The sequence below is a fragment of the Eupeodes corollae genome, chromosome 1 (assembly GCF_945859685.1).
Source record: "Eupeodes corollae chromosome 1, idEupCoro1.1, whole genome shotgun sequence".
NCBI lineage: Eukaryota > Metazoa > Arthropoda > Insecta > Diptera > Syrphidae > Eupeodes > Eupeodes corollae.
The window spans coordinates 143,790,176-143,812,638 of record NC_079147.1 but is presented as its reverse complement, the minus strand read 5'-3'; the positions used below and the strand labels follow the sequence as shown (position 1 = coordinate 143,812,638).

The 22,463-nt window shown below is 34.4% G+C and overlaps 1 protein-coding gene and 1 long non-coding RNA gene across 2 annotated transcripts in view; one reads left to right on the top strand and one right to left on the bottom strand.

The window, feature by feature from the left end:
- Window positions 1–22,463, top strand: part of LOC129943438 (nicotinamidase) — a 195,501-nt gene that overhangs the window by 53,288 nt on the left and 119,750 nt on the right. The window lies entirely within an intron of this gene.
- LOC129943439 (uncharacterized) lies at window positions 2,890–3,664 on the bottom strand. Its single transcript, XR_008781245.1, has 2 exons — window positions 3,077–3,664; window positions 2,890–3,009 (listed from the first exon to the last, which is right to left on the bottom strand). It is a non-coding gene; the product is annotated as an uncharacterized LOC129943439 (long non-coding RNA).

Below are 22,463 nucleotides of genomic sequence, written 5' to 3'. Positions count from 1 at the left end.
CAAATTGGTGGAATCAATGCCCAAAAGGCTAAAAGCTGTAAAAAAAATAGCGAGCGTTACTATACACAATTTTAAATGTTTAATTTATCGAATAATAAATGTTAGTTTTGATGTTGTTTCAATTTGTTTAAAGTGGATCAACTAAGCTGTAACATTAAATTTGGCTGTTTTTATAAAAGTTGTGGTGTCTTTTTTTGTTTTTTAAAGTGGCATGATTATGGAACAAAATTAAGTTGCAATACGTACCTGATTTCAATGTAAACTGTATCTTTTTTGAGAGTGGCGTTACAAGGGTTAAAAAGTTTTTAGATTCGCTGGCATACCAATCGCTACATGTAAACTATTACGAATGCAAGATACTATGAAGAAGGCAAATATCAGGTGGAGTAACATCACCACGTGTCAGGTCACGTAAAACATCTGGCCTACACTAGATTTAAACCGCCCAAGGTGCTTGCTATCTCTAAACAGATTGGATATAAGGTCAATAATCGGTGTCAAAACCGGTCTAATAGGAAAGAACGACACGCAGCTAACCGTATTTCCAAATGAGAAAGAGGAAGAGCAGGAAACAGTTCTTTACCTCTTGTGTACATGATAATAATTCAAGAATCCTTTACACTATATTTTTTGATGGAAGAAAGGATGAAACTTTTCCAATCAAATATTCTTATGCAAGGGAAATCGTTTTGGAGAGAAATAAAAATTTCTTGAATGAAAATGGTTTGGGCTTAATATAAGACTAAATGTGTTGTAGTTGAATGGCATGGAACCGCTGTCAATACAAGAAAAACTCAAGGGAGGTGTGATAAGATGCCTGTGGAAGAGCAATTACAGAAAACATTACAGAGGTTTTTTTGGAAACTACATCAGAAGAAATTTAAAATATTGTGAGATTCTTCATTAGTATAGCTTTTGAATCAGTAAGCTGTCCACAACAGCATGTACCGAATGCAAAAAATCTCATAACACTTTCAGACTTGTCCCGCAACTCTGGTCAATGCCGCGTAAATCTCTTACGAGTAAGAAACGATCGGACTCCCGAAAAATTGTTCCATTAATATTACTAATTGGAAGGAACTGTACCACCACTGCTGAAGAAAATTTGTACTTATGTCATCAAGGAATACATTCAAATGCCAGACAAAATTAATTCAATGACATTGTTTAGGCCTCTGCTGCTTTATATGTTTTTAACAAAAGGGATGGGTTTTAAAGAGCAACAATACGAATACTGCAAAGTAATACCTTTTTAAAATTCGAAAAAAGATTTATTTGAAAAATATTTTTCTATTAAAAAATCTTTCTACTACAATTAAATATGAATTTTAAACTAAATTAATATTTAAATATTTGTTTGTCTTATTTATTTTACATTTCAAAAAATAGATTCTTTTCATAATTTCTTAAGACTACTTTAACACCATTTTATTTGTGTGGATCGTGACAGCTTTCTATCACTAGCCTATCGAAATTAAAGATGTCTTGTCTTGCTAACGCGAGATATACAACCTTAAAACTAAACATCTCGATATTCTCGGTTTGTACATCACCAAAACCTCTTGTGGTACGACCGACGACGCCCGCCGACGCACTTTTGGGTGTTCTGAGATAATGCAAGAAATCCTTCTCTACTTCTCATCTCAACAGTATTCAAAAAAGGATCATTGAAAGGATTCCTCGCTTAACCCTTTTTATCCAAGTTGTTATTTATAAGGAATTTTAAAAGTATGCAATCAATTATTGAATTTTAAGCTTTTTTTGGTCGATATATTCCGACACTTAAAAAATTTAGTCCGGCATTTTTGATAGAATTTGTTGAATTTACAAATAAATTTGTACCAATTTTTAAAAGTATTTATTGTAGATTATTAGTTTTGCAAAACAACCATTCATTTATTTTGTTCTTAAATTTGTACCAAATGTTAACAACAATATCATATCGTACCACATCATATTATGAAATAAGTGAAGTCAACCTTCGATCGTTCTCAAGATTTTTATAAAATTTGGTATGACGAGAAAATGATGGTTAGTGCGTTAGACTGTCGTGCAAGAGGCCTTGGGTTCAATCCCTGCCTGTGCCACCTTAATTTAAAAACTATAATTTTCGCGGGTACTGCCTCTTGCGAGGAATTGACAATTTCTTCAAGAGTAATTTTTGTCATGAAAACGTGCCTTCTCAAATTAGCCGTTTGGATTCGTCCTTGTAAGTCACTAGGCCCTGGTTCACAACGGACTGTTGCGCCACCCAATTTATTTATATATTTATGACGAGAAAATGTACAATATAGATTCGCATTGAAGTCCATAGCATATTTAGTCAGACGGATATTCGACCTTACTTAAATCTTTCACACTTTTTAAATTACTGCAGTAAGACACCACCCGCTAGATGTTTTTGAAGTCCTCAAAAACATTTTGCCCATTTTGATATTATTATTATTATATATTTGAAGTCGATGAGAGAGAGAAAAATGATACCCCAGGCGTAAGAACTTCCCAACTAAGGAACGAACGAACAGACATGTACATATCTAAGGATCATTGAATCGAGGTCAATTTGATAAATCGGACCCATTGATTTAGCTTACTATTTGAAGTCAATATACATATATTCGTAATACTTATCCGCCAGTTATAGGCATCATTGGTTTTCATCATTGAAATTTGTTTAAGGTTGGTTATAGCTTTCATTGAACTTCATTTGACTCTCTCGAAACAAAATGTTCAATGATGAAAACCAAAGACAGCTATAACTAGCCCCGTAAAGCTCATCCTTTTTATATATGTTGGAGTTCCAGTTGCAAGTTATAGGAGTCTACAATTTGCTACTATCATATTATATGCTGCTACTTGAAGTAAAAAAAAACACCAAACAAATCGAAATATGGTTCGCATTACTTTATTCAAAAATAAGTAAGAACTTCTTGGAGAGTACGTACCCAATTTAACCTAAGCACGCAGTTAAATCGACTAAGCTTCCGCTTGCGTCCTTGCATTTTTCGTCTATATCAAGTGATGAAAAAAAGATTTAGTGTTTTTGTTTAAGTAAAGTATGGCGCTTTATAGTTACCTGATCCTAAAACACTAAGGTTGACTTGTATACCATCTTTATAACATTTACATTGATCCAATGCTGCATTTGAAAAGGCAACCATTGCGAATAGAACGATCAACATCAACTTGAATGCGTACATTTTTTGAAATTTACAGTAGAAACTTTCTAAAGAGAAGAACAATTAACTATAATTAATTTCAAGCGATGTCTCTCGCTTTTATTCTGCAAAAATTTCCAAATTTCCAAATTATAAAATCGCAAAACGTGAAAACAAATAATATTAATTTTATTTACACATTATTTTATTAACAATTGTGTCGCTTCGCTGTCGACACATTAGATAATGTATTATTTTAGTGATTTGTTTGTTTAAAAAAACGTGTAGATTTTAATACCTAGATTTATAGCCTTGTTGTGATAAAACCCAAGTTACCTAAATGAAATGCATTTATCTTTTTATTGTATTGTCGAAAAAAATGTTGACTAAAATTGTGTGTAGAGGTTGTTTCAAGGTGAGAGGTAGATACGGCTTATTTTAAAATTATGAAGAAAGTGTGTCTCAAAAAGCCTGTTGAATAAAGCCATTTTTAAGTAGTATTTCAACTCAGGTCAAAAAATCGGCGTTAGATATATATTTCTAAGACACACCAGAATATATTAAATAGAACTTAGGCCTAGTGACTTACAACCCTCAACTATTGTTGTGTGCGAGTCATGTCAAAAATGGAGAAGACCTACAGTTTTATGCCGAATCCGAACGGCTAATTTGGGAAAGCACTTTTCATGACAAGAATTACTCTTGGAGGTTTTGTCAATGTCTCGCCAGAGGCAGTACCAGTAAAAAAAACTGTAGGCTTCACGGGTTGTATTGTGGTAACATAACACAATCTAGATCAATTATCGGTCAGATTCTTAATTTGAAATATATGGATTGTAAATACATTGTAATATTTTCGTTATTAACAAAAATGAGTGGAGTTCAGTTTGTAACTCAAAGACAATTAGTTCTTTTATTTTAGTACGAGATACGCAGATAATGACTGATGTTTTATCAAAGATATTATTGTAATAACAGTTTGTGCTTGGTTTGCCTAGCTATAATCTAGACATAAGACATTAAGCCATGACATATGAATGGAAGCAAAGAAGGGCTGCCTACTTATATCCTGAAGATTGTCTGAGTAAATATACCCTCATATGTTATTTAATTGATTTGTCAAACGAAAAGCTATTTAATTATATTTTAAAGACACGCAATATCGGACAAATTAAGAACCCAAATTTGGTTTTGATGGTTTTCAACCCGGTTGATCACGGTGGGATTAGAAGATCCACACGACCCACGCAAAAGTAATAATAATTAGAATCAAACACAAAATCTTACCCACAAGAACCAACATGAAACTGTTAATATCTGCACTTTTAATGTTAGAACACTTATCTTGGATGAAGACCAGGAAATGCCAAGAGTTAAGAAAATAAAATGGTACGATGATCTCACCAAATGTTAAAACAATAAAATGCACGACTGGGTCGCACGAACTTGCTTCTGTATGCAAAGAGTCTGTTTAAAAAAGTACTTATATGAGATTTAAAAATATACCTGTAAAATAAGTTTGGCTTCAAAGATATAAATGCCATTTGAATTGTCAAAAAAAACGCACGATCTTTGTATATGAAAACCATAGTACTCTCATGAGCAGAAACTTTTAGGGCGACCAGATTCCGAGTCGTTGGCGTGGCATTTGTATCGAAAGTGGAGAAATTCAGCGGGAGCGAGAGAAAAATATTATTCCCATTCCCATAAGCAGCCAGCAGAATAAGGGAGATAATTAATTTTCGACCCAAAAAGTCTACACAATTTCCTTCATTTTATTTGAGTCTATCCTCGTATATGTTTTCACATAAAGAGCTTCCATATGAAGGTTCATGAATTTGTTTTTGTTTTATTTATATCAATGCACTTTATATAACAAACAAAATGGCTTAATATTGTATATAAGAAGGCGATGAAACAAACTTTTGCATGCTTACGTCAGCTGTTTAGGATCTTTTACCGATATTTGTTTTTATTTACATTCATAAGTCTTGTTTTACTTGTGTACGATCTTTGTATATGAAAAATGGTTTCTATTACCTATAAAGCTACAATGCGATTCATATAGATTCAACTTGTTCCTTAAAAGCTTTTTTCCTTTAGATAGCTTTATTGTAATTTCATATTAGAAGAACCAGGATGGAAAATAAATAAGATAAGAAAGAGGCAGACCATGAATGTTTAAATTGCAAGGCGATCGCCTATTGGTTGTGTTGTTAGGTAGCAGGTAGATGTCTAAAACGACCATAGAATAGTTCACTTGGCGTGCTTAGCTTTATGCAGATAGATAGATAAGGACATGTTTATGATGATAATGAAGGAATGTTATTGGTGGCTAGAAGGTACATACTACATACATATGCTCTCTCTGGCCAGTTTCTTTAACTTGTAGGTACTAAGTATTTTTTTTTTATATAGGCGAAGGCCAGTAAATCATATGTGAAACAATCTTATTCGTAAAGAATAATATTTTAAAATCATATACCTATATCATATATAAATGTGTACCAAATGCATTCATTTGGATGAAAGATAGGAATGTAATTACAATTTTGTCCAAATAATGTGCTCTTTCGGGCTCATGCACACTAAAAATAATTTAAAAAATAATATTTTAAGATTCAAAATTTTACCTGAAAAATAAATTTGTCTTCAAAAATTTAAATGCCATTTTATAAATAAAAAAACCGTTGATTTTTTAAATTTTTATTTTGAAAATAGTTAGAGCGGTTTTTTTTTTAAATTAATTTTTTATATATAAAATTTTCCAATTTTGTTCTAAAAATATTTTTGGAATGCAGTTGTTTAGTGACTGTAAATATACGTCTTACGTTTGAATTTCGTAAAAAATTGGTGACCCGTTTTTGAGATATAGAGTTTTGAAAAATAAAAATTCAATATTTTTTTAAAAATCCAACTAATTAAAAATTGCATTTTTGTTAATCAAATATTGTTAAGGCAATATAAGAGCTTATCTAGAAAAAAAATTATTGAAATCGGTTTATAAGTTGCTGAGAAAATTAAAAAACAAAATAACGGTTCTATGAGCGGTACCTTTCCTGAGCAATACAAAAATATGGTTTTCTTATAGAAAGATGATAAAGATAACTATATGTAGTTCATGAATATTTTGCCTTACTATTTATCTCCCTCTGTTATTGTCCTGCATCTGCAGTTTGCATTTCTGTTTTCGTTAACTTTTTATTGTACGTGTAATATTTCTCCTCTTCGGTAAATCTTAACTTGAATCTTTTTTTTCTTGTAATCTTTGTATCGTTACTTATCTATTCTGAATAAACTTCTCATACTAGACGGTTGTATTTTTATTCTGCGCAACAGGTTATGGGCGCAGGCACTATCGGAAACTTTTAGTTGTTTTTTTGGAAATTTATAAAGTAAAAGTATTATTTCGGTCGCATTAATTTTGCGGAAATAAAGGTATAATTTCGGAACAAAAAAAGGTGCCTGAGTTTTTTTTTGGTAACATTAATTTAGAAGCGTTAGCAATGGAATCGTCATCGTCGGACGTTTGCCGCATTGAAAAGCTGCAAACAGCGGAGCAGTGGATAACTTGGAAATTCCAAATCAAAATAATTTTAAATTCTTGTGATTTGTATGATGTTGTCTGTGGTGATGCGGAGCCATTGAAAAGTGCTAAAGATGGATATTTGAATGAACATCTAAAAGCTGATTTTAAAGCCCAAAGAATCATTGTGACATCCGTTGGCCAGCAGCCGCTTACGCACATTGTTAACTGTAAAACGGCGCGGGAAATGTGGACGAAGCTAATTACAGTATATGAACAAAAGAGCCAGACAAACATTCATATGCTGCAGCAAAAATTCTATGCGTGTGTAAAAGCAGAAAAGGACGACATAGCCACACACATCTCGAAAGTGGAATGTATTGCGCAGCAGTTACGTGATTTAGGAGAGACAGTATCTGAAAGCATGTTAATAACAAAGATACTGATGACATTGCCGGATAAATACATGCACTTCCATACAGCATGGGAATCTACAGCTGCAACTGATCGCACATTGAGCAACTTAACAAGTCGTCTCATCATTGAAGAAACCCGTATGTCGCTTCATACACACACACAACATCAAAACGCTTTCATGGCAGAAAAAGGAAGAATATATGAGTCTCACTCTAGCAAGAGTTTCAGTGGTGGAGGAAGTAGAGGGAGATGCTTCATATGCAAAAAAACAGGACACTGGAAAAGAGAATGTCCGAAAAAGAAGAATAGTAAAATTGAAAATAAAAACAATAATAAAGATGCATTTATATCGACCCTCCAGCGTTGTGACACGAATAGTGCCAGCCAAGGATGGGTTATGGATTCCGGAGCAACGGATCATATGACTTATGACAGGGAATTATTTTCTTCATATGAACAATTTGATAAACCGCAAAAAGTTCGTGTTGGCAACGGTGAGTTAATAAATGCTTATGGTTGTGGCGATGTTGATATTCTTTCGTACAATAATTTTACTTGGCTTAACAAATGTCTAAAGAATATTCTTTACGTACCGGAGATCAAAGTAAACTTATTTTCGTCAAATTCAGCATTGGACAAGGGCTTACGTCTAGTGTCCAATAAAGATGAATGCAGGTTACTTTGACAGAGACAAAATAGTCGCTGTAGGATTTCGAGAAAAGTCGCTTTTCCGTATGATGTTTGAAATTAAAATTCCAAGTGCTAATATTGCGACAAAAATTCATGATTTAAAGACTTGGCACGAACGCCTTGCCCATCAAAATATCAAAACAGTGAAAATGTTTTTGAAAAATAAAAATATTCAAGTGGCCGATGATGGTTTGTTTTGCGAGGCGTGTGTTTTTGGAAAGCACTCCAAGTTAAAATTTCAAGCAAGTGACAGCAGGGCAAAGCAACCTGGTGAGCTGGTACACTCGGATCTTTGCGGTCCCATGCAACATCCTTCCCTATCAGATTCAAGGTACTTCCTTTTATTTAAGGACGATTTCTCAAAATACCGCTGTGTTTATTTTCTTAAACATAAAAGTGAGGTTCCCTCCTGTTTTAGAAATTTCATTTACAAACTGAAATCAGAAACCGGTTTGAAACTTAAAACCATACGAACCGATAATGGTACCGAATTTCTAAATGAGAATTTTGAAGATGTTTTAAAACAGTTTGGAATATTACACCAAACTTCAGTACCATACTGCCCCCAGCAAAATGGTAGAGCGGAGCGTGAAATGAGGACTCTTGTGGAAGCCGGAAGGACGATGATTCATGCCAAAAATTTGCCTCTTGAATTATGGCCTGAAGCTATCAACACTGCTGCTTACGTCATTAACAGAAGTGCATTGAACGATGATCTAAAGACACCTTTTGAGCTGTGGACCGGCAAAGACTTAAACACAGATTGGGAAAACTGGAAGGCATTCGGAGATGTGTGTTTTGTGCATGTTCCAGCATCAAAAAGACGCAAGTGGGACTTGAAATCAGAAAAGGGCCATTTTGTGGGATAAATCGAAGGTGTAAAAGGCTACCGTATATGGGTTCCGAGAACTAATAAAATAGAGGTGAGTCGAGATGTAATTTTTCAAAAAACAATTCCAGAACACGTCAACGAAATTCATAAGAAAAATGAAGATTCTGAAACTACAACAGTTGAATCCAACAACATCCTAGTTTTTGATGATGGCGATGAACCAAAACAATTAGAACGTGACGAGTCCTTTCATTCAGCGGAAGACTCAGATGCTGATGATGATGAAGTACCGCTAAGGTATCGTCTGAGAAGTGCTGCAGGAGCGCATAATAGCACGGTATCAGCAATGTTAGCTGGTTGTGCTTTTGTAGCTGAATCCATTGAGCCAAATTCGTTTGAAGAAGCATTGCGGTCTAGGGATGCGTCTAAGTGGAATCAAGCTATGGCAAACGAAATGGATGCTTTAATTAAGAACCAAACCTGGGAGCTTGTTTCACCGCCAGATGACCGAAAGGTCATTGATAACAAATGGGTATACAAGATCAAAGGTTCGAGCACAAATGAGCCAGATCTTTTTAAGGCTAGATTTGTGGTTAGAGGTTTTTCTCAAGTAAAAGGCTTGGACTATGAGGAAACATTTAGTCCGGTGGCGAGATTTTCCTCTATTAGAACAGTTTTTTCTCTAGCAGCGCATAAAAGTTACAAAATTAAAAATTTCGATATAAAAACTGCATTCCTGAATGGTACACTGAAAGAGAATATTTTCATGAAACAGCCCAAAGGTTTTGAAGATGGGACCGGACGTGTTTGCAAACTCCAAAGAAGCCTTTATGGTCTTAAACAGGCTTCACGGGTATGGAATGAAAAATTCACGAGTTTTCTTCGATCTTTTCATTTGGAAACATCAAAAGCTGACCCGTGCGTTTTCGTGGGGAATGACATCATCATGGCAATATATATTGACGATGGCATCATTGCAGCAAAGGACGACAACAAAATTCAGGCAGTCATCAACTTTTTAAGAAAAGAATTTGCGGTAAAAGTATTCGAAGCCAAATTTTTTCTTGGATTTGAGATTTTTTATAAAACGGACGGAACTATTTTCATCAATCAACAATGCTTTGCCGACAAAATAGTGTCTAAATTCGGGATGATGAATGCGAATACTGTCTCTACCCCTGCAGATACATTTGCATTCGAAATGGTTGAAGATATTGAAACTTCAAGTAGCACTAATTTTCCATATCGAGCAGCAGTTGGAAGTTTAATGTACCTTGCTGTAGGGACGCGCCCGGATATCTCATATGCTTTGGGAGTTGTGAGCCGGTATATGGAAAATCCAGAGGAGGTTCACATCAAGGCATTGAAGCGTATCATAAGATACGTTAAAGGAACACGAAATTATGGTATTGCTTTTAATTCAAATTCTTTATATACTTTTGAATCCTATAGCGATGCTGACTATGCTGGTGATCGAAACACAAGGCGCTCAACAAGTGGGTATATCTGTTTCCTGGGAGATGGTCCGATTTCTTGGTGTTCTCAACAACAGCGTTGTGTAGCATTGTCAACGACAGAGTCGGAATATATAGCGGCAGCTGAGGCGGCAAAAGAAATATCGTGGCTAAAGCTTTTGTTTGATGATATTCGCTGTTCGTACCAAAATTCAACACTCTTTATGGATAACCAAAGTGCTATTAGACTGGTGAAAAACCCAGAATTCCACAAGAGAACAAAGCATGTGGATGTAAAGTATCATTTTATCCGAGAAAAGTATACTCAGAAGGTTTTCGACATCGAATATGTTTCTACAGAATTGCAGAAAGCTGACATCTTCACAAAGTCGCTACCCAAAGAGCGATTTCAAATACTGCGAAAGATGATTGGTGTTTTTCCGCTGTCAGCAGATTCAAATTAATGTATTAAATTATTATTGATCCAAGAGGAAGTTTTTTTTAAGTTAAAGTTTTTTTAGAAAAATATTAATGAAAGAGGGAGTGATAAAGATAACTATATGTAGTTCATGAATATTTTGCCTTACTATTTATCTCCCTCTGTTATTGTCCTGCATCTGCAGTTTGCATTTCTGTTTTCGTTAACTTTTTATTGTACGTGTAATATTTCTCCTCTTCGGTAAATCTTAACTTGTATCTTTTTTTTCTTGTAATCTTTGTATCGTTACTTATCTATTCTGAATAAACTTCTCATACTAGACGGTTGTATTTTTATTCTGCGCAACAAAAGAAGCCAAATTAAAAAATAAAATTTTAGAGAAAATTTTAAAAAAATCTATCGGTTTGTTTTTGAGAAAATTTGAATTTTCGGTTTTTGACCAAAAAAATTGTATGGGGGCCACTGTTAGTTTTGATCTTAAAAAAAAAAATGAAAAAAACGCCTAACGCGAATCTGCTTAAAACCTTAACTTCCAAGTTTGAACTCAATCGACCCAATGGTTTAGGCTGTAGGAGCGTGGACAGACAGACAAAACCGACCGGACGGAATCGCGGGACCCACTTTTTTCGACTTGTCTACCATCGTAATATCATGTTTGATTAAAATCTCGAGTTCGAAATTTTGCACGAATGCAAAACTTGCCATATAGTTCCTATATGTCGCAAGTAAAAATATTAAATATAACTATTTCTGATGAACAAAATAGAAACAATAAGAGACAAATATATGATTAAGAACATTTATTTGTATAGTGACCGGAAAATAGTAAGAACAGAAATAATAATAAACGTCGAAAAGAAACCCACAGATAGATTATATACCAACAATTATTTCCGAACAAAAAATACTGCACTATAACCAAATACAAACAACAAAGATCAGCAAATTATCAACATCAAAACGAGACATACAACAGGTATGTCAATACGACCATCAAAAGCTCAGCTAAACTATCAACTATGAACACTATAACATCAAAAGATAAAATATCTGGCGGAATAAATTCAAGAAGAGTTCCTCACGAGCTCTATGATCAGAAGAGGAGAGAGATCCACCGACTTCTCAGAACGAAAAAATAGAGAGAATTAGAAGCGTGGGGTCGAAGATGTTGAACGGCTTAAAAACAAAAATTAAGTTCGGAAGTTGTATGAACAGGCGAAATTCACGAGTTCATAAACTTAGAGCCGAAGTCTGCAAAGACGAAATTGGAAACATCATATAGTGGAACCACAGTCAACGCAACGCAACCCAACAGTGTGTAACAGGAAAGTTGACTGTAGATAAAATATTCACAATTCAGCAGATCCTGAAGAAGCTCTCTTTCTAGCAACCAAAGTTTCGCCCTTATCATACCCGTCCTGCTATACTTTAAGTAAATCATACGTGATATCTAGCTAACCAGGGGTGGATCAGTACACAGATTTTTACTAAGGCATAACACTAGTTGAAATCTGTTATTGAAAAGATTAAATACGATTCTAGTTAAAGCATTTATTATAGGTAATTGTCCGAATTGTGTTTTGTTAGTTTTAAATTTTGGAATGTTTGGTGAATTCAGAGTGGATTAGAAAGAATTTCACATTGAGACACACAGGCCAGCTGTTTTGGCATTGAGTGAAACTCCAATAGGTAAAGATTCTGATTACTTGGAATCACCGTGGATTAGCTGTATGTATAACAAATATATAATAACATATTGTGGTATATCAACTTATACCACAATATGGTGTGTGCTCTAAACAAACTATAACTTCTTCTGGTTAAAATTCTTGGTAAATAAGTCCAATCCTGGACAGAAGTTCAAGTTTTAACGAATTTGATTATCTTTCCAACTCCATTCAAAAAATTAATTGGTCAATTTAATGTACATAACTCTTCTTGATTTCTGGCCAGACAACAATCGAAGGTGTAATTTCAATTAACTCAGCTTGTTTAGGAGCCAACTCGAATTCCTGATGCTGCAGGTCAATCCGCCAACACTCTAGACTTGTTTTTTACCTCTCATCCTAATAAATTCACAATCAAATCAGACCACTGTATCGTATCCGCAAATTTCATATGTCAAACAACTTAGTTAAAGAAAAAACTCCTATGAGAACCGTTTGGCAGTATTAGCACACGGGAAGGTCTCAATGAATTCTTCAGCAACTTTAACTGGTCACTATGCTTAACTGGTCACTATGCTTCCTCCATACCGATGTGGATTTGGTTTTTGTTATTATTTTATTTGCAAAGGCTGGAAATTTCAGGGTAGATTATTTTAATATTCGTGGGCTTATAGCGAATTTTCTTTCGGTGTACTTCCATACTGCTTTAAACAGCTGTATTGGCACTAAGTGAAACCCAAGTGGGTGAGGATTCCGATCCCACTGAATTCTTTATTCAAGGGTATAACTTGGTGCCATTATTCTTTTCCCACCATGATCTCGCCATATACATTAGGAATGATGTTGCTTATCAGTTTTTGGTAGGTCGAGCAGAAAACACTCTTGACTTGTTTCTTACCTCTGACCCTGGTAAGTACAATATGAGTGTTCCATCTCCTCAAGGCACATCTGACCATTGTGTCATATCAGCAAATTTCTAGTGTAAAAACTCTCCAGTTAAAGAAAAAGCTCCTAAGAGAACCGTTTGGCAATACGAGAAAGCCAACTGGGACGGTCTCAATAACTTCAGGATCTTTAACTGGACGCCAGCGCTGATATGATCACAAGTTTGATTCTCCTGGGAATGAGAACTTTTATCCGAAATAGGGTTAAAAGCATCAGATCTAAGTCATTAGGGTCAAGAAGATAAGTTTCCGTTGTTTTAAAGCCAATCCAACTGAGGAAAACCGGAATAAGTTCAAGCAAGCCAGGAAGACCTGCAACGCCCATATTCGACGGACCAAATTTGTACATGATCAAAAATTACGGCAAAAAATACTGCAATGTCCCAAAGGCAGTAAAAATGTTTGGTCATTTGTAAAAAACCATGAGAAATTCTTCCTCTTCCTCGGTTCCTACGCTCGTTGTGAATGACACTCCATTTGTTAGCTCCTTAGAGAAAGCAAATCTCTTTGCTAGGCAGTTCGCCGCAAATTCAACGCTGCCAGTGAGTGTTATGACTCCACCTGGGGCAAATCTTTTTTCGCACTCGTACTGTAGCGAAAGTCCTAAAAGATCTTAACATACATACATCTGCTGGTCCGGATGGTATCCCCGCTATTGTTCTGAAGAGGTGTTCTTCATCGCTGGCAAAACCACTGAGTAAGCTTTTTCATCTGTCCTACTCCTTAGGTCTAGTTCTGTGCGGATGGAAAACCGCTTTTGTCCAGCCTATTCTCAAAAAAGGCGAATCTTCCTCACCGTCTAATTACAGACCGATTGCACTTACGTCCCTTCTTTCCACGGTCATGGAAACGCTGATTAATTATCAGGTCAAGAAATATCTTGAAGAACGGAAGCTTCTTAATGACCGACATTATGGCTCATCTCACCGAAGAGTGGAACAAATCTTTATATAGTTTTGGAGAAAGTTAGATTATTGCACTAGATACTTTAAAAGCATTTGATAGGGTTTGGCATCAGGCTCTCTTATCGAAAATGCGTGCTTTCGGTTTTCATGAATCCCTCCTTCATTGGATAAGAGACCGCGTGGAATTTAATGCTTCAAAAACGCAATGGTGTCTTGTATCGTTAAAGCGAAATATACCCCCCCTGCCATTACCCATAAATGGCACTTGCATCGAGGAAACTGAACATCTCGATATTTTCGGTATATGTATCACCAACCACTTTTTATGGAATAATCACATACGCGATGTCGCCAAAAATGCCGCAAGATGTTTGGGTTTTCTAAGGCGATGCAAGAAGTTTTTCTCCCCCTCTGATCTGGCTGTTATTTACAAGACTTATATACGTCCCAAGCTTGAGTATAACTCCCATATCTGGGCTGGTGCTCCTGCAACTTACTTAAGCCTCTTGGACAGTATTGAACGTAGAGCATTTAGACTGATTGGTGATATTACCATCATAAGATCATTTACGTCACTTGAACATCGTCGAAATGTTTCTTGTCTCACCCTCTTTTACCGTTATTTTAATGGTTTATGCTCTAGAGACATAGCCAGCTGCATTCCTCCCTTCCTTAAACAGTTCAACCGTAATACTCGCGCTTCTAGGAATGCTCATCAATATACCCTCGAGCCCAACTTCGGTCGTACTGTCAAGTACAAAGATTCGTTCTTTAGCCGTACTATGCGAATGTGGAATGAGTGTGCGCTTATTATAAAAAAAACAGATATAGTTACAAATTTAATTCTTTGTGGAATGAGAAATTTTATCCCGAATAGGTTAAAATTTATCAAACCCAAAGAAAATTCCAGCTGTGAAGAGGTTATTAGGATCAAAGTTTAAAGTTTCCGCATTTAAAAACGGAATAAGTTCAAACAAGCTAGAAAGACCTGCAACAGTCATATTAGACTAATTAAATTTTTGTATACCAGACATTTTTTTATTCTTTTTATTTTTATTTATTCATCGAGCAGAGCAATAATGTCTCTTATAGACTAATAAAAGTACTTAACAATCAACAAATAACATACCTACAGAATTAAGGTAAAAATACTACAATGTACCGAAGGTAGTACCAATTTCTGGTCATTTGTAAAAATGTACATTCGTACGTTATCCTCGGTTCCAACGCTCGTCTATAATGACACTCCCTATGTAAGCTCGGTTGATAAATCCAATTTGTTTGCACAGAAAGCTGTTAACTCGACGCTTTCGGAGAACATCATGAGTCATCCTGTTCTTGAGAGCGTACAGGATTATATGAGGCGAATATTCTTTCGCACTCGCGCAGTTGCAGGAGTACTGAAAGACCTTGACATACACAAACCCGCTGGCCCGGATAGTATTCCCTTATTGTTCTCAAGAGCTGTTCTTCAACGCTGACAAAACCACTGCGTAAGGTTTTCTATCTTTCCTACTCTGCAGGCCTCTTTCCGAGCGGATGGAAGACAGCATTTGTCCAGCCTGTCCCTGAAAAATGCGAATCCTCCTCCCCCTCCAATGATCAGCTTGAGAAACGAAAGGTTCTAAATGACTGGCAGTACAACTTTTCTTGCAATAGGTCCACTGGTGAGCATTTACATCGTTTTAGAGAAATTAAGATTATAAAACCGTTGACAAAGTCTGGCATCTTGCTGTTTTATCGAAAATGCATGCTTCCAAACTATGGAACGACAAAATATGATAACCTAAAAAAATATGAAAGAAAGGACTCTCTTGCTACAGGTATGGCGGTTCCCATAAATAACTGGCGTGATGGTTACTGAGTAGGACTATCATGGCACATGACACATTCCACATACCATTTGCGCCCGTGCAATCTAAAGTATTTTCACGAGCACATTGACAAATCCTCCAAGAGTAATTGTTATCATGAAAAGTGCTTTCTCAGATTAGCCGTTCGGATTCGGCATAAAACTGTACGTCGCCTCCATCTCTGTAAGTCACTAGGCCTTAGTTCTCAACGGACTGTTGCGCCACCTAATTTCATTGAGATTAATTTCTGTTTTTTCTGTTTTTTCTATTTAATATATTCTGGTGTGTCTTAGAAATATTTATCTAACGCCGATTTTTTGACCTGAGTTGAAATACTACTTAAAAATGGCTTTATTCAACAGGCTTTTTGAGACACACTTTCTTCATAATTTTAAAATAAGCCGTATCTACCTCTCACCTTGAAACAACCTCTACACACAATTTTAGTCAACATTTTTTTCGACAATATAATAAAAATCTGATTACACGTTTTCTTAAACAAACAAATCACTAAAATAATACATTATCTAATGTGTCGACAGCGAAGCGACACAATTGTTAATAAAATAATGTGTAAATAAAATTAATATTATTTGTTTTCACGTTTTGCGATTTTATAATTTGGAAATTTGGAAATTTTTGCAGAATAAAAGCGAGAGACATCGCTTGAAATTAATTATAGTTAATTGTTCTTCTCTTTAGAAAGTTTCTACTGTAAATTTCAAAAAATGTACGCATTCAAGTTGATGTTGATCGTTCTATTCGCAATGGTTGCCTTTTCAAATGCAGCATTGGATCAATGTAAATGTTATAAAGATGGTATACAAGTCAACCTTAGTGTTTTAGGATCAGGTAACTATAAAGCGCCATACTTTACTTAAACAAAAACACTAAATCTTTTTTTCATCACTTGATATAGACGAAAAATGCAAGGACGCAAGCGGAAGCTTAGTCGATTTAACTGCGTGCTTAGGTTAAATTGGGTACGTACTCTCCAAGAAGTTCTTACTTATTTTTGAATAAAGTAATGCGAACCATATTTCGATTTGTTTGGTGTTTTTTTTTACTTCAAGTAGCAGCATATAATATGATAGTAGCAAATTGTAGACTCCTATAACTTGCAACTGGAACTCCAACATATATAAAAAGGATGAGCTTTACGGGGCTAGTTATAGCTGTCTTTGGTTTTCATCATTGAACATTTTGTTTCGAGAGAGTCAAATGAAGTTCAATGAAAGCTATAACCAACCTTAAACAAATTTCAATGATGAAAACCAATGATGCCTATAACTGGCGGATAAGTATTACGAATATATGTATATTGACTTCAAATAGTAAGCTAAATCAATGGGTCCGATTTATCAAATTGACCTCGATTCAATGATCCTTAGATATGTACATGTCTGTTCGTTCGTTCCTTAGTTGGGAAGTTCTTACGCCTGGGGTATCATTTTTCTCTCTCCCATCGACTTCAAATATATAATAATAATAATATCAAAATGGGCAAAATGTTTTTGAGGACTTCAAAAACATCTAGCGGGTGGTGTCTTACTGCAGTAATTTAAAAAGTGTGAAAGATTTAAGTAAGGTCGAATATCCGTCTGACTAAATATGCTATGGACTTCAATGCGAATCTATATTGTACATTTTCTCGTCATAAATATATAAATAAATTGGGTGGCGCAACAGTCCGTTGCGAATCAGGGCCTAGTGACTTACAAGGACGAATCCAAACGGCTAATTTGAGAAGGCACGTTTTCATGACAAAAATTACTCTTGAAGAAATTGTCAATTCCTCGCAAGAGGCAGTACCCGCGAAAATTATAGTTTTTAAATTAAGGTGGCACAGGCAGGGATTGAACCCAAGGCCTCTTGCACGACAGTCTAACGCACTAACCATCATTTTCTCGTCATACCAAATTTTATAAAAATCTTGAGAACGATCGAAGGTTGACTTCACTTATTTCATAATATGATGTGGTACGAAATGATATTGTTGTTAACATTTGGTACAAATTTAAGAACAAAATAAATGAATGGTTGTTTTGCAAAACTAATAATCTACAATAAATACTTTTAAAAATTGGTACAAATTTATTTGTAAATTCAACAAATTCTATCAAAAATGCCGGACTAAATTTTTTAAGTGTCGGAATATATCGACCAAAAAAAGCTTAAAATTCAATAATTGATTGCATACTTTTAAAATTCCTTATAAATAACAACTTGGATAAAAAGGGTTAAGCGAGGAATCCTTTCAATGATCCTTTTTTGAATACTGTTGAGATGAGAAGTAGAGAAGGATTTCTTGCATTATCTCAGAACACCCAAAAGTGCTTCGGCGGGCGTCGTCGGTCGTACCACAAGAGGTTTTGGTGATGTACAAACCGAGAATATCGAGATGTTTAGTTTTAAGGTTGTATATCTCGCGTTAGCAAGACAAGACATCTTTAATTTCGATAGGCTAGTGATAGAAAGCTGTCACGATCCACACAAATAAAATGGTGTTAAAGTAGTCTTAAGAAATTATGAAAAGAATCTATTTTTTGAAATGTAAAATAAATAAGACAAACAAATATTTAAATATTAATTTAGTTTAAAATTCATATTTAATTGTAGTAGAAAGATTTTTTAATAGAAAAATATTTTTCAAATAAATCTTTTTTCGAATTTTAAAAAGGTATTACTTTGCAGTATTCGTATTGTTGCTCTTTAAAACCCATCCCTTTTGTTAAAAACATATAAAGCAGCAGAGGCCTAAACAATGTCATTGAATTAATTTTGTCTGGCATTTGAATGTATTCCTTGATGACATAAGTACAAATTTTCTTCAGCAGTGGTGGTACAGTTCCTTCCAATTAGTAATATTAATGGAACAATTTTTCGGGAGTCCGATCGTTTCTTACTCGTAAGAGATTTACGCGGCATTGACCAGAGTTGCGGGACAAGTCTGAAAGTGTTATGAGATTTTTTGCATTCGGTACATGCTGTTGTGGACAGCTTACTGATTCAAAAGCTATACTAATGAAGAATCTCACAATATTTTAAATTTCTTCTGATGTAGTTTCCAAAAAAACCTCTGTAATGTTTTCTGTAATTGCTCTTCCACAGGCATCTTATCACACCTCCCTTGAGTTTTTCTTGTATTGACAGCGGTTCCATGCCACCATTCAACTTCAACACATTTAGTCTTATATTAAGCCCAAACCATTTTCATTCAAGAAATTTTTATTTCTCTCCAAAACGATTTCCCTTGCATAAGAATATTTGATTGGAAAAGTTTCATCCTTTCTTCCATCAAAAAATATAGTGTAAAGGATTCTTGAATTATGATCATGTACACAGGAGGTAAAGAACTGTTTCCTGCTCTTCCTCTTTCTCATTTGGAAATACGCCTAGCTGCGTGTCGTTCTTTCCTATTATACCGGTTTTGACACCGATTATTGACCTTATATCCAATCTGTTTAGAGATAGCAAGCACCTTGGGCGGTTTAAATCTAGTGTAGGCCAGATGTTTTACGTGACCTGACACGTGGTGATGTTACTCCACCTGATATTTGCCCTCTTCATAGTATCTTGCATTCGTAATAGTTTACATGTAGCGATTGGTATGCCAGCGAATCTAAAAACTTTTTAACCCTTGTAACGCCACTCTCAAAAAAGATACAGTTTACATTGAAATCAGGTACGTATTGCAACTTAATTTTGTTCCATAATCATGCCACTTTAAAAAACAAAAAAAGACACCACAACTTTTATAAAAACAGCCAAATTTAATGTTACAGCTTAGTTGATCCACTTTAAACAAATTGAAACAACATCAAAACTAACATTTATTATTCGATAAATTAAACATTTAAAATTGTGTATAGTAACGCTCGCTATTTTTTTTACAGCTTTTAGCCGTTTGGGCATTGATTCCTCCAATTTGTGTGTGGTTTCTAGGGTTATCTTTTTCCACTCATCCAGAATAGGTTTTTTTTTACTTGCGATATATAGTCTGTCCGGTATGTCTGTCCACGCTCCTACAGAATAAACTATTGGGTCGATCGAGTTCAAACTTGGAAGTTAAGGTTTTCAGCAGATTCGCGTTAGGCGATTTTTCCTTTTTTTTAAGATCAAAACTAATAGTGGCCCCTATACATTTTTTTGGTAGAAAAACGAAAAATTGAATTTCCTCAATAACAAACCGATAGATTTTTTTTAATTTTCTCTAAAATGTTATTATTGCTCCGGAAAGGTACCACTCATAAAATCGTTATTTTGTGTTTGAATTTTCTCAGCAACTTATGAACTGATTTCAATATTTTTTTTGAACGAGCTCTTATATTGCCTTAACATCATTTGATTATTAAATGTGCAATTTTTGTTTTGTTTGGATATTTAAAAAAATTTTGTTTTCTTTTTTTTAATTTTATATTTCAAAAACGGTCCAACATTTTTTGACGTTTATTTACAATCACTAAACAACTGCCTACCAACAATATTTTTAGAACAAAATTGAAAAAGTTTATATATAAAACATTAATTTAAAAGAATACGCTCTAACGATTTTCGAAAAAAAAAAATTAGAAAAATCAATTTTAATTTATAAAATGGCATTTAAATTTTAAAATATTGCTCTATTAAAAAAGGTTGTTTCACACATATTTTACTTGCCTTCGCCTATATTAAAGAATAAATACTTAGTATAAGTTAAAGAAATCTAAAACGCCCAAGAGCCTGACTGTAAACAACACATGAAAAGCAATTTCTTGTACCTGTTCGTATGCCTGTTTTTTTTTTAAACTTTAACGAAAAAAAAACTAAACGTAATAACTCCATTTTTGTGCTGAAAACTTGTAGGAAAGAAGGAATGTGATTGGATCGTAGTAATTACCTTCTACCTACCAATGACATTCCTTCATTATCATCATAAACATGTCTTTTTCTATCTATCTGCTTAAAGCTCAGCACGCCAATGAACTATTCTTTTTCCGTTTTAGACACCTACCGAACTACACAATCAATAGGCGATCGGTTTACAATTTAAACATACATATTCTGCCTCTTTCTTATTTTCAGATAATATATTTTCCATCCTGGTTCTTCTAATATGAAATTAAAAGAAAGCTTTGAACGAACTAGTTGAATACACAAACAATTATTGTTTTCGTTAAGTATGCTTACAAGTATTTTGCATTTCCGGGATGAGTTGTGTTTTGGGATGAATAGCGCCTTTGTATATACAAAGGAAATACCTGGAAACTAGCTTACCGACAAAAAATGGTGTGTATTCGAACATACAAACCATTTCCCTTAACATAATATGTTCCGAGTATTTCATTCTTTTATTATTATAAAAATATAAAAAGTTAAGCTTTTTCAACAAATTATAAATTAATATTGAATAAAATACAATAGTCTACGGGAAATTGTCTTTGTTTTGACACCTTATTTGTTAAAATTAGTTCCGTATGAGAGCCGAAAAATGGCGACATGCTAACGAAATAATATATATGAAGATGATTCGTCCAGACTAACAACTGCATAACAAAAATAATGCAGTCTAACGATTTTCAAACAAAAAATTGAAAAATTGAGGTTTTTATATCTTTGAAGACAAACTTATTTTACAGGTATGTTTTTAAATTTTATATAGGTACTTTTTTAAACAGACGCTTTGCATAAAGGAGCAAGTTCGTGCGATCCAGTTATATGAAGTCTGTATGTTTAACAGCTTAATATACTCTTATTTTATTAATTTACTTTTCCCATTGAAAAGTAGCATACGTGTTCAAGGGATGATGATGTGTAGTTTTGACCTAGTGGATATTTGATTTATGTTCGAGAAACCAAGCTTTGAATTTTACAAAAAGGGCTGGATCATTCAAGCTGCTACCCACTCTATATAAAATAAAATTTTCACTTCGTCCTTAAGCAACTGAATCCACTTTTTTTCTCATAATTAAGGTTTGAGTTAATTTTTATAACTTTCACAGTAACGTTTTGTATTCCAGCTCTTCTAGAACTTCATTAATTTTTCGGAAATCTCCCCAGAAGTTTGTTCAAATAATTTTTATTGTTACGACTTACCCACGAAAAACATCGTATTGTAGGTATGTTCCTTATTGGACGAAACAGAGGCTCTTAGATCTTCTCCATATCCAAAAAAAGGACACAATATGTAAATCACTACAAAAAATAGCCAATGCATTGTTGAAAACTTAAGGCAAGAAAACATGTCCCACTAGGATTTATTTGAATTTTTTTAAATCGTAAGATTCCTAGTTAGTGAGCGTATGACTTTGTAACCGAAAAATATTAAAAGGTTGCTTTCAAACAGATTTTAAAAATATATTGCTAAGCTGACTTAGATAAGTTTTTCTCTAAAAAAGATACTTTCAAAAAAGGCTTTTACTGCAATACTTCCACTTAATATATGTAGAATTAAAAAAAATCAGTCTTGGTATAAACTAACTAACTAACTTTCGGACCGCAGCTTATTACATTAAAAAAAATTCTCGTACCGAAACGAACCACCCAACTAAACACAGTAAAATGTACAACGGGAAATAAACACCGCGTAGAATTCAACT